The 12,862-nt window shown below is 40.7% G+C and overlaps 1 non-coding gene across 1 annotated transcript; it reads left to right on the forward strand.

Annotated features, from left to right (window-relative positions):
• The first annotated feature begins 12,446 nt into the window (after positions 1-12,446).
• LOC122049881 lies at positions 12,447-12,552 on the forward strand. Its single transcript, XR_006131131.1, has one exon. It is a non-coding gene; the product is annotated as a small nucleolar RNA R71 (small nucleolar RNA).
• Positions 12,553-12,862: the final 310 nt, after the last annotated feature.

Below are 12,862 nucleotides of genomic sequence, written 5' to 3' on the forward strand. Positions count from 1 at the left end.
CCTATCACTACCTCGATCACATGTATTGTTGAATCTGCCAAAGCAGAGCAATACATATTATCTTGGTAGGGTATGGAGGGACAATCTTGGTCCCGCCTATCAACGCATGGGTGAATACAAACTCAATTAGATTGAGTATTCATAGTTACTCGGTTGGATCGAGTCAACTATAGGCATTCTTCCAATAGTTGGAAAAGATAGGTCAAAATCACATCTATATTATCTCTCGGGCGTATTAGCCAAAGCTAACTCGAGTTTTAATATAAATGCGGATATTGATTCTATAAACAAGAGTTGCATAGAGATGTAATTGGTAATCGTTACCTACCGATCATACTAAGCCTTGGGCGTATTAGCCAAAGCTAACTCAAGGGTTAGTATGATGTGGATCTTGTCCCACAAGAATTATAGAATTCAGTGGGAGCATCGTTTAATTAAAGGCCTAATTAAATGATTTTTAAAGAATATGATATTTATTTCTACAAATTTTCTGTTGTAGATAACCATGACGTCAAATACGAACATTTTCTCTCTGCGATCTGTCCTTAAGAAGGACAAGCTCAACGGAGCAAATTTCCTGGACTGGTACAGGAATCTGAGAATAGTTCTCACCCAAGAACGTAAACTGTACGTTCTGGAGCAGCCCATTCCGGAGGCTCCTCCTGCCACTGCCACGCGAGCAGACCGAGATGCTTACAAGAAGCATCAAGATGACGCATTAGATGTGTCTTGTCTTATGCTCGCAACCATGAACTTTGAGCTTCAGAAGCAACATGAGTTTATGAGCGCTTACGATATGGTTGAACATCTTTGTCACCTATATCAAGGACAAGCAAGGCACTGGAAGAGGAACTCCAAAGAATACCTGGAAGATCTTAAGAAGAAGAGAAATAAGATTTCTACTTCAGGTATAAATGTTATAGAAGTCAACCTCTCTATTTCTTCATCGTGGGTATTAGATACCGGATGTGCTTCGCACATTTGTACTAATGTACAAGCGCTGAGGAATAGCAGAGCATTGACGAAGGGTGAGATAGACCTACGAGTAGGCAATGGAGCACGAGTTGCTGCTATTGCTGTAGGAACTTATCATCTATCTCTGCCCTCTGGGCTAGTACTAGAATTAGACGATTGTTGTTATGTGCTTGCCTTGACAAAGAACATAATATCAGTTTCTTGTTTGGACAAGAGAGGATACTCGTTTATAATAAAGAACAAATGTTGTTCCGTCTTTTTAAACGATATGTTCTATTGTAGTGCACCTCTGATAAACGGACTCTACATTCTAGACCTAGAGAGCCCTGTCTATAACATAAATACCAAGAGGATCAAGTCGAATGACTTGAACCAAACTTACCTCTGGCACTGTCGCTTAGGTCATATAAATGACAAGCACTTATCCCAGCTCCATAAGGATGGTTTGCTGGACTCATTTGATTTTGAATCATATGAGATATGCGAGTCATGCCTACGAGGCAAGATGACCAAGACTCCCTTTAGTGGGCACGGCGAGAGAGATTTGTTAGGACTCATACATAGTGATGTATGTGGCCCTTTCAATGTCATTGCTAGAGGCGGTTATAGATACTTCATCACATTTATTGATGACTTCAGTAGATACGGTTATGTGTACCGATGACACATAAATCTGAATCCTTTGAAAAGTTCAAAGAATTCAAGAATGAAGTACAGAACCAGCTTGGCAAGAGTATTAAAATACTTCGATCCGATCGAGGTGGAGAATACTTAAGCCATGAGTTTCGTGACTATTTAGCTGAGTGTGGGATTCTATCCCAACTCACTCCTCCTGGAACACCACAGTGGAATGGTGTATCCGAAAGGAGGAATCGTACCTTATTAGATATGGTACGATCTATGATGAGTCACACAGATCTTCCGACATATCTATGGGGATATGCTCTAGACACGGCAGCTTTCATACTCAACCGAGTTCCATCAAAGGCCGTGATAAAGACACCATATAGGATATGGACTGGGAGAGATGCCCAGGTGTCTTTCATGAGGATTTGGGGTTGTGAGGCTTACGTTAGACGTCAAGTCTCAGACAAGTTAGGACCCAAATCCGACAAGTGCTATTTCATCGGATATCCCAAGGAAACTAAGGGATATTACTTCTACATTCCCAGTCAGCACAAGGTAGTTGTGGCAAAGACTGGGGTCTTTCTAGAAAGGGACTTTGTTTCTAGAAAGACTAGTGGGAGCGCGTTCAATCTTGAAGAAGTTCAAGATGCGAACAATAGCACTAATGCCACGATGGAAATTGAACTGGAACCACAAAGTGTTGTGGATGATGTTGTTCTACAAGGAGTTGAGGAACAACAACCGGTTCATGTAGACATACCTCTTCGCAGGTCTGATAGGGTACGTCGTCAGCCTGAGAGATACTCATTTCTCTTGTCTGACCATGATGACATTGTGCTCATAGAGGATGAGCCTACCACCTATCAAGAAGCTGTGATGAGACCAGATTCCGAGAAATGGCTAGAAGCCATGAGATCCGAAATAGAATCCATGTACACCAACCAAGTATGGACTTTGGTTGATCCACCTGAAGGGGTAAAACCCATTGGGTGCAAGTGGGTCTTTAAGAGAAAGACTAACATGGATGGACTTATCTATAAGGGTCGCTTGGTAGCTAAAGGTTTCAAGCAGATTCATGGTATTGACTATGATGAAACCTTTTCTCCAGTGGCGATGTTTAAGTCCATTCGGATCATGCTTGCTATTGCAGCCTACCATGACTATGAGATATGGCAGATGGATGTCAAAACCGCGTTTCTGAATGGAAACCTACTCGAGGATGTGTACATGACACAACCTGAGGGTTTTGTAGATCCACAGCATACTAGCAGAGTATGCAAGCTGGTCCATTTATGGACTAAAACAAGCTTCTCGGAGCTGGAATCTTCGATTTGATGATGCGATCAAACAGTTTGGTTTCATCAAGAACGAAGATGAGCCTTGTGTCTACAAGAAGGTTGTAGGGGACATAGTTGTCTTCCTCATATTATATGTGGATGACATACTACTCATTGGGAAGGACATCCCTATGCTTCAGTCTGTCAAGACCTGGCTAGGGAGTTGCTTCTCAATGAAGGACTTAGGTGAGGCATCCCGCATTCTAGGGATACAGATCTATAGAGATAGATCTAAGAGATTGCTTGGCCTAAGTCAGAGTACATACATTGACAAGGTACTCCTTCGGTTTGCCATGCAGAATTCCAAGAAGGGATTTCTGCCGATGTCACATGGCGTGAGTCTTTCGAAGACTCAAGGTCCCTCTTCTAGAGAGGAGAGAGATCGCATGGATCAGATCCCTTATGCCTCAGCCATAGGATCGATCATGTACGCCATGCTATGTACTCGACCTGATGTCTCGTATGCTTTGAGCATGACGAGCAGATACCAGTCAGATCCAGGTGAAAGTCACTGGATAGCGGTCAAGAATATTCTTAAGTACTTACGAAGGACTAAAGAATATTTCTTGATATATGGAGGCAATGATGAGCTAACTGTAAAGGGTTACAGTGATGCTAGCTTCCAGACCGACCAGGATGATTAAAAATCGCAGTCGAGGTTCGTGTTTTGATTGAATGGTAGTGCTATGAGCTGGCAGAGTTCACAGCAGTTCTACAACGTTTCCATCTCATTCAAGAGATTATCGATAGAGGAGATGTGAAGATTTGCAGAGTACCTACAGAGGCTAACATCGCAGATCCCTTGACCAAGGCTTTGGCACAGAGGAAGCATGATGGTCACACTAGGTCTTTAGGCCTTAGAGCCTATACTGATTGGCACTAGTGCTAGTGGGAGATTGTTAGTTAGAGCCCTAGAGCCAATCATTTGATGATTGTATGGACTCATGTATATCATATTCTTGTATATAAATAAAGGCATTTGTTTTGGTTATTATACTTACTTGTATTGGTGCCAAATAACTAAGTATAATAGCGTCATTGAGTAGAAGGTTCTTACCTATATCAATCGATTAGTTGAATCGATAGTAAGATGATATAGGGAACACTACTCTTAATTATTCCTAGTCGAGTATTAGCATTCAGGGACAATGTTAATACAATAAGACTAGCATGTAGGTCAGCTCGATGACTTGATCTCACAAGTCATGGATATAGAGATATCGTTGACACATGGGTATGCATTAGAGAATGTATACTGAATGACCCGCCATGAGAAAGTATCATGGATCGTTATATGAGTGTCATATACTTTCTCATGTGGCTATTAGTATGACTATTAGTCCTTAGACCTGAAGTCACCATGGATCCCTACATAAGGAGTTATGTACTTTGGTTTCGTCAAACGTCACCCGTAATTGGGTGGACTATAAAGGCGATTACTGGGTATATAACGAATTATGCAGAGGGATGTGAGTGATGTAGATGGGATCTATCCCTCCCATATGACGGGAGCGACATCGCTATTCTTGATAGAGTGAGACCACTAAGTGCATGGCCATGCCCAAATGAGTCAACATTAGATGTTGAGCTCATTTGATCGAGTGCGTCTACTTAGAGTTCAAGATTTAGATTGATTAGAGGATGACACGGTCTATGCCTCATATTGATCAATCTAGATGTCTAGGATAGAAGGACACTTGTCATTATTTTGTGAGTAGTCACAATTGGTAGTCACAAGGTGATGTCGGATCTCGACATTCTTGTAACTTGGGTAGTAATGATGTGTTGCTAGATACCGCTCATTACTTATGCTCCTAAATGGGTTTAGGGCATTGCCAACGTTACAAGAACCTATAGGGTCACACACTTAGGACAATTAGGTGGAGATTAGGTTCATTTGATGAACCAAGAGGATTAGATTCATTTGATGAATCAAATTGGATTAAGAGTAATCCCAATTGGGCTAACTTGAGTTCGACTCAAGTTGATTCATGTGTTAAATGAGTCTAATTTAGATTTTGACTCATTGAATCAATTCAATTTAATGAATTAGATTCATTATATTAAGTTGGCTCGAATCAAATGGTTGGATTAGATCCACCATGGTAGAGATTGAGTCAAGTTTGACTTGACATGAGAAGGAAGACCAAAGGTCAATTTTGACTTGACCTTTTGCCACCTCATTGGTGAGTTGGCATTAGGTGGACCAATAATGATGTTCCACATCATCATGGGTGCCACCTCATGGAAGTTACAAAGCCACTCTCTTAATGGTTTCATATTAATTGTAATTAATGCAATTAATTGGTAATGGTTTCATATTAATTGCAATTAATGCAATTAATTGGTGAGAGTTTTGAAAGTGGCCGGCCACTTGGTTTTTGGGTGGGGATTTCATTTTTCCCATTCAAGTGTGGTGTATCTTCCTTGTGTTCTTCCTCTCAAGCTCTCTCTCTCCCTCTCCTCCTCCCTTGGCCGAACCTTACCAAGGTGCTAGCACACCTTTGTGTGAGGTTTTCTCCATCTAAGTTGTCCGTGTGGATACTTCTAGAGGACCGGCGCTTGACGGTCTTGAGATCCGGCAACATCTTGGAAGAGCGGGATTCGCGAAGGGCGCGCATCAAGGGTAAACACTTTTACTCGTAGATCTAAGTAGTAGATCGGTTTTTGAACTCGTACAAGAAATAGTTTTTCGATTTTTGTATACGAATCTTTGCACGGATCTATGGCTTTGGGTCCTTCGGGGTTTCCGCGACGCGAAAAAGCGGTTTTCGCGGCCCGAAGAACCCAACAGAGATTTTGGTGTTCTCTTAATGGGCTAAGGGACAATTTAAACCTTAATAAAATTAATTACTCCTTGGAAGAGTAAGTTGTGCCAAACTTTGAGGAATCACACTTAATGTAAGTTGGTACACTTGGAAAAAGGATATGAAATGGCTAGTTGAGATCTTAGTATGTTCTTAAGGGATTAAGAGTAAAATTAAGTCTCAATCTAAATGTTTGATCCTTCAAGAGAGTAATATGTGACAAACAAATATTTGAGGATTTAATTCTTAATTTTAATTGGCACAAATAGAAAAGGGGTAAAAGAAACGTCAAGTTGGGTTTTGGCATTCCTTCAAGAGATAAGCAATCTAAGCTTAATTTTAAGGTTTTAGCTAAGGTTTAAGGATACTTAGATTATCTAGGTATACTTTATTTATGCTAAAATGCCATGATTGATTGCATATTATATGTCATGACATCATGTGTCACATTCATTTCTATTATAAAAACACAAAAATACCATGTCATGTCATACATACATCATGTAGCTATAGCATGTTTTTCTTTTGAAAATTGCTTATTTTGATGTATGCCATTAACCATCATACATTAGGTCAATTTCCTTGTAATTAAGGACAAAAGGCATTTATTATGTATGGAAGTGCCCCAACAAGAGGGATCATATCAAGTGACATCCTAGATGGATGATCATGATTTTTACAATGCCTAGGTAGATATGCATGATCCCTTAGTTTAGGGCAAAATCAAATATACATCTCACAAAGAATCATAAGGTAACTTTTATATATTTTAGTACACATTAGATACAAGTGAGATGTTAGGATGGTGAACAAAACTCAAGATGTTGATTTAGTGCATCTTGTTGAGTTTTAGGTTCATCAAAACACATAGTTATGTGTTTTCCAATCATTGGGAAAGCTAATGTACAAGTCATGCGCATTAAGCCCAAGGAACATGGTTGGATATTGGTTTTGAAAATAATTTCAAAAGGTTTTTGGAAAACCTTGGTGAAGACTATCTTTTGATAGTATTCATCATTGAAAAGTTAGACACAAACTAGGAGAAAACATTGAAGGTTTCAAGAATTTTTAAATTTATGTCAATCTTTGAAAGTAGGAAGTATTTTCATAGAAAACTATTTTTTCTTGATAGAATATACCCTAAATAATGTCTACATAAGTTTTCATGATTTTTAGAGGTGTGTAGAATTTTTGGGGAGTTTCTGAATTTCGCTGAAATTGGATTTCAGAGAAATCAGAAACCCAATTGATCAGCCAATCGATTGGATTGGGTTCAATCGATCAGTCGATTGATTGGGAAGCCAATTCCTGCGAATAGAAGGGTAGTGAATCGATCAGCCGATCGATTGACCCAGGTTGGATCGATCAGTCGATCGATTCAGAGGGAATCTCTGCGAGCAGTAGCTTGCGGAATCGATCAATGAATCGATTGAAGTATCTTCAATCTATTGAGTCCCAACTTCAATCGATTGGGAAGTCTGATAATGACTGGAAAAGCCTGATTTCATCACTTCAAGTCACTTCGAGTCCCGTCAACCACTCCAAACCCCTTGGAATATATTTGTATACGTTTAGGGGGAGTTTTTCATGATGAAAACAAGTATGGATTGGTTAAGAGAAACCAAAGTGAAGTTTAGGATAAGGTTTATTTTCAATTCTGAATTTTGGAACCGTAAAACTTCAAGTTTTGATTTTCAAGGGTCATTAACCATTCCTAACCCTTTGGAATATATTTGTATACACTTAGGGGGAGTTTTCATGATGAAAACAAGTATGGTTTGGTTAATGTAGACTTAGGTGAAGTTTAGGTTGAGGTTTAGTTTCATTATTAAATTTTGAACCTCAAAACTTCGAGTTTTGGTTTTGCTAATTATTTAGGAACCCCAAGTCATTGTTGGTGCAATGATAGAAGTTTGACCATATTTTTAGGGGGAGTTACTCTTTGAAAACATAACAATATTTTTAAAGACCTTGGTAGGGGGTTAAACCTTCGTGATGAATTAATACTCAGGGTCGAGTATTGGGGAGCAATGGAAGATGGGTTGTCTTCATTGCTAGGATGATAAATGCTCTCGGATGAGCATTGTGGAGTAGGTTACTACTCAAGGGGGAGCATTGGATTAATGAAGGGGATCAGACCTTCATTGGTAAAGTGGAAAATGCTCTCGGATGAGCATTGTGAAGAAGATTACTGCTCAAGGGGGAGCATTGAATACGATGAATGGGAGTCTCATTGGGGAGTTGATGCATGCTCTAGGATGAGCATTGTGAAGTAGAGCTCAAGGGGGAGCTTTGGAGACAATGAAGAATATGAGATCTTCATTGTGGGGTTGTTAACAACATATGAGGTTGTAAACAACGGAGAGTTAACTCTTATGGAGAAGAGTGTATTTTCTTGGTTTGATGTGTGATAAAGGGGGAGAATGGAAGGTTAAGTTAGGCCTTCATCCCAAGCAGGGGGAGTTTGCCCTCTAGGAAAGGGAGAGAATGAAGGAAACCTTCATTCATTCCTTGTCATGAAGAGGTTAAGGCTATGGGAGTTAGCCTTGGTATAAAGAAGAGGTTAAGGCTATAAGATTTAGCCTTGTGATAAAGAAGAGGTTAAGGCTATGAGATTTAGCCTTGTGATAAAGAAAAGGATAAGGCTATGAGATTAAGTCTTGTTATAAAGAAGAGGTTAAGGCTATGAGATTTAGCCTAACATAGAGGTATTGTCAAACATCAAAAAGGGGGAGATTGTTGGGGCAATTTCCCTAGGTCAAGGTTGACCAATTTGACTAAGCTTGAGTTGAGTCAAGCTTGAGTCGAGATTTGAGTTTTGATGTTTGACAATATAAGAAGATTGCTGGAGCAATCGTCCGGTTATGGAGATGGTCAAAGGGTTGACCAGGTTGATGAGAATACAAGTCAAGTAGGTCAAGGTTAACAGGAGACTTGACTAGGAAAGTCCTAACTGGATGTTAGGCAACGGAAAAGTCCTAGTGAGGAGTTAGGCAGGAGAAAGTCCTGGTGAGGAGCCAGGCAACGAGAAAGTCCTAGTGAGGAGCTAGGCAGGAAAAAGTCCTCGTGAGAAGCCAGGTAACGGGAAAGTCCTAGTGAGGAGCTAGGCAAAGGAAAGTCCAAGTGTGATCTTGGCAAAGGAGAAAGTCCTGGTGAGGAGCTAGGCAATTGGAAAGTCCAAGTGTGATCTTGGCAAAGGGTGTAAGTCCAAGCATGTGGTCTTGGCAAGGCAAGTCCTGGTATGACTTGGCAAGGAGAACTTGACAACTAGGATGAGGCCAAAGGAAGCTCTTGAAGGCAAGACGTGAAGGATGGGGAGATATTCGAGGGGCGCAAGGCTGATGGAGGAGGCTAGAAGGCTAGTTTGAGGTTGGTCGGGTGTGGCCAAATGCTAGGCATGGAGACTCAACAGGTCATGGTTGACCAGGAGTTGGGTTGGAGATTTTGGACTTGAGTTTGAGTCAAGTTCAGGCTAGTCAGTCGATCGGGCGATCGATTTAACCAGGGTCCAATCGATCAGTGGATCGATTGGAGTGTGCTACAAAGGAAGGAATGACCCAATCGATTGGTCGATCGATTGGGACCATAATTCGCGAGCACAGAGGCCTTCCCAATTGATCGGGCGATCGATTGGGAGTTGCCGATCGATCTGTCGATCGATTGGGCAGGGGAATTCTCACGCGATCGCGAGAACACAGAAAGCTTCTGAATCGATCCACCAATCGATTCAGATTTTCCCAATCGATCGATCGATCGATTGGGATTTGACCGTTGGGCAGGATGCAGGTGATAGATGGCTGCGATGGAGCGGTGCTGACGTGGCAATCGATTGGTGATGGATTGGATTGATTGGGAGCACTGTTTAAAGCCTTGGCGGAGCGTTTTCTCCGTAGATCTTTGCGATTTCTGCTACTGCAATTTTTCTACGATCTTCATAAGTTTCTTCCGCTCTTCACCGCCAGTTCTTGAAGGCTCTTGAGAGTGTTCTCTCAAGATTCAAGAGGCAACAACAAGAAACAAGTAAGCAAGAAGAGAGTGTTTTTACTTGTATTTGTATTTCTTCTTCTTGTGTGACTTGTTTGTGTGTGTGAGAATTTGTACAAGGCTTCTCCGCCTTCGGCTGTGACCGAGAATGAGGGTTTTCATAGTGGAGGAGCGTGTTGTATGTGGATCCTTTGATTAGTCACCTCTTCTTGAGGTGGATACCAAGTAAATCTACTTGTTAGCGTTGTATGAGTCTTGTATTTCATTTCCACTGCATATCATCATCAAGACGCAACCAACGAGCGGCGACGAGACGCTATTCACCCCTCCCCCTCTAGCAGGCACATCAGTCCCAACACTTAACAACCCGAGCATATCCCTGACATGACAGTGAAAGCTTCCACTGTACGATTCTCTGTCTGACCCTGCTGCTGACCATGTCGTCTGCCAGTAGTGCGAGTTCCTAGAAGGATATCACCAGCTGCTCCTTTTGTCCGTTACTGGGCCGAGCGGGGGAGCCGCTCGGCCAGTCTGTCGTCCGACTGATATCGCGATCGGGCTGACCAGGATGTCTGCTCGGTCAATGGTCTGCTATCTTAGCTTCATCCTGTCGAGCGAGGGAGCCATGCCTACTTGATCGGGGATGTGTCGGCTGTTCGGCCGAACGGGACGGCCGCTCGGCCTTCATTCCTCCATACTTGAGCCTTTTGACGATCTATTTAGGTGGGTCGCTCGATCGGACGAACTCCCGGGGCGCTGACCACCTTGACCTTTTGCCGGGCGGGCCCCACCTTACCACCAGATCACTTGCAATACATGTTAGATACAACGTATTAATCTAAATTTAAATAATTATCAACATATTGAAACTTCCAGGGCATGATTGCACCAACACTTAGAAGGCTAAGTGCTTTTGAGCCCGAGCGACTTTTATTCGTTCAGGCGTTCCTAGGAAAGCTTATGAGGCTAAGTACCTTTGAGGCCGACCTTTATCTCGGCCGGGTGTATATAGAAGAATTTATAAGGCTAAATGGCTTACTCTCGGCTGACCATTTATCTGGAAGGAAAATAAAACTAAAATGAAAACAAGATTGAACTTGGGTTGCCTCCCAAGAAGCGCTTGTTTAAGGTCATTAGCTAGACCACCTCGTTAGATTCATCTAAATCTCACTCTTGGAGGGGTAAGATATTTCAACACCCTCCTTCCAAGGGCTCTTATTATGGAGGGAGCTTTCAATATAGGAGTTAAAAAGTGTAGTATCACTCTCTCCATCTTCGTCTTCTTAGAAATTATTTCAAGTGGTCGATGACTGTTCAGAGTGAGCTTCCAATTCTCGGCCAAAGAGAATTCTGCACATGCAAAAGAAAAGCATACCTCCCACAAGCATGTAAAATAAGTAAGAACTAGAACCCTATCAAAATAAGCTGAATAAGTAATAAAAATCGAATCACATCCAACAAAGTCAATGATGGGTACCTCTAAAAAGTTGTCCAAAAGATTACAAGAAATACTAACCTTTCTTTGATGAGAGATACCTCAAAGTTCCAAATATATGGATGTGACTTCTTCAAAAATAAGTACTGGTTCTGGCTCAGGTGAGAGTGCAAATAAAAGTGGTGATTCTTTAGACTCTGTTAATTCTTCATAACTCCTTACACATTGGCCCACAATATGTTCAATCCTTATAACTCTCATAATCTCATAAGGTCGTGTAGGTAAAGGAGGTGATTCTTGAGATACTGCTTCCACAACACAGCTCTCTTCACTTCCTTTCATAACATCATCATCAACACAAACATCAAAAAATAAACCAACATCAATATCCTCGATGGGAGAATCAACTATAAGAGGATCACTAACTTCATTTGCATTTTTAAGTTGATCTACCTCATTACATTCATCATCAAAAAATTCAATTTAATCATAGCATCCTGTAAAACTTGGGGGTAAATTTGAAAACTTGTTATCCATTGCATTATCATCACAATCCTTATCTGAAGAGTCTTCATATTTATATACATCCTAAAATCTACACTCACCTATATTAGAATCACAGAATTTTTTAAAGTCTTTGTTTTGAACCCTTAGTGAAGGTCTTGGGAATGATTGAACTTCCTTTTTCCTATATTCCCTTTGAGCTTGCAGAGGAGGTCCAACTTGCTCATCTAGTATTGGTGTGATCAAACATTGAGGAAAAGGTACTTGTGGCTTTTGGGAACTTCTTGGAGTAATGGAATTGAGTTCTTGAGGTCTTCATTGTTCTTCTCCTCAATTCTGTACAAGTCCTTTTTCAAAAGTTCTTCATGATTCTTGCCACTTCTCAACTTAATATCATTACCATTTTCACTAGATCTTGTATGTGTAGGAGGGAGATCATGTTTGAACCATTTTGAAACTATGCTATCAATCTTTGCCTCCAACTTTTTGGACCTCACATTCTACGACTTATGAATTTCAAAACTCTTGGATGGTTGAATTGCAATATGTTTGATAGGCACTCTTGCATTTATGGCTTGCACTTCTTGAATTTTTGAGGGAGATTCCATCCAACTTTTATCTGACCATTCTTGGAGATTCAATGTCACTTGATCAATTAATGTATATGCTTTGTCCACACTCTTGTTTATTAAAGAACCTCTAGCTGATGAATCCAATAAACACTTATCTGAGAAAGAAATTCTCCTATAGAATATATGTAGAGTCAGCCATTTTTCCAAGCCATGATGAGAGCACTGTCTTTGTAGACTCTTGAATCTATCCCATGCTTCAAATAATGATTCTCCATCTGCATGAGAAAAATTTATGATGCAATTCCTCATATACACTGTTCTTCTTAGAGGGAAAAAGTGATTCAGAAATTGTTGCTCCAATTTGTAATACCCACTAAGCTTGTAAGATAAATATATGAATGTGAGATTTTGCCTTAGAAAAATAATAGGAAGTGAGTTGAATCAAAAAGGAAATAAAAAGAAATAAAAATAGGGAGAGGTCAAGGATTGAACCTTGAACCTCTCAGGAATGTAAAGGATAGGATTAATGGGTAATAACCAGTTGGGATAGGAATAATATGTTGATACCAAAGGAGGGAAACTTATGATAAAGATGAGAGTAAAAGCTAGCCAAAAGGAAAC

Source organism: Zingiber officinale, chromosome 2B (genome assembly GCF_018446385.1).
Source record: "Zingiber officinale cultivar Zhangliang chromosome 2B, Zo_v1.1, whole genome shotgun sequence".
Classification (NCBI taxonomy): Eukaryota; Viridiplantae; Streptophyta; class Magnoliopsida; order Zingiberales; family Zingiberaceae; genus Zingiber; species Zingiber officinale.